The 252-nt window shown below is 63.5% G+C and overlaps 1 protein-coding gene across 1 annotated transcript in view; it reads left to right on the top strand.

The window, feature by feature from the left end:
* PPP1R12B (protein phosphatase 1, regulatory subunit 12B) overlaps window positions 1-248 on the top strand; it is a 119716-nt gene extending 119468 nt beyond the window's left edge. The window contains exon 25 of the mRNA XM_010831121.1: window positions 185-248. The gene's annotated coding sequence lies outside the window, so the exon portion shown is untranslated. The remainder of the gene's footprint in view (window positions 1-184) is intronic.
* The last annotated feature ends 4 nt before the right edge of the window (window positions 249-252 follow it).

Here is a 252-nt window from a genome sequence, read left to right on the forward strand (position 1 = left end):
AGCACACACGCTGCTCCAGTCTCTCCAACCAAAGTTCTCCCGGGGAGGACACAGGAAGCAGTCACTCGCCCAGGAAGGGGAGAGGGTGTCCCCGCCGCAGGGCTGGGAGCTGGCGCTGGTCACCCTCACACAGAGGCCTGGTGTGGGCCACGCCAGGCCTCACGCTTCTTCCTCCGCCCTGCAGGTCCTGACGGAGCTCAAGTCCGACAACCAGAGGCTGAAAGACGAAAACGGTGCCCTCATCAGAGTCAT

The sequence above is a fragment of the Bison bison genome, unplaced genomic scaffold, assembly GCF_000754665.1.
Source record: "Bison bison bison isolate TAMUID 2011002044 unplaced genomic scaffold, Bison_UMD1.0 scf7180017864524, whole genome shotgun sequence".
Taxonomy (NCBI): domain Eukaryota; kingdom Metazoa; phylum Chordata; class Mammalia; order Artiodactyla; family Bovidae; genus Bison; species Bison bison.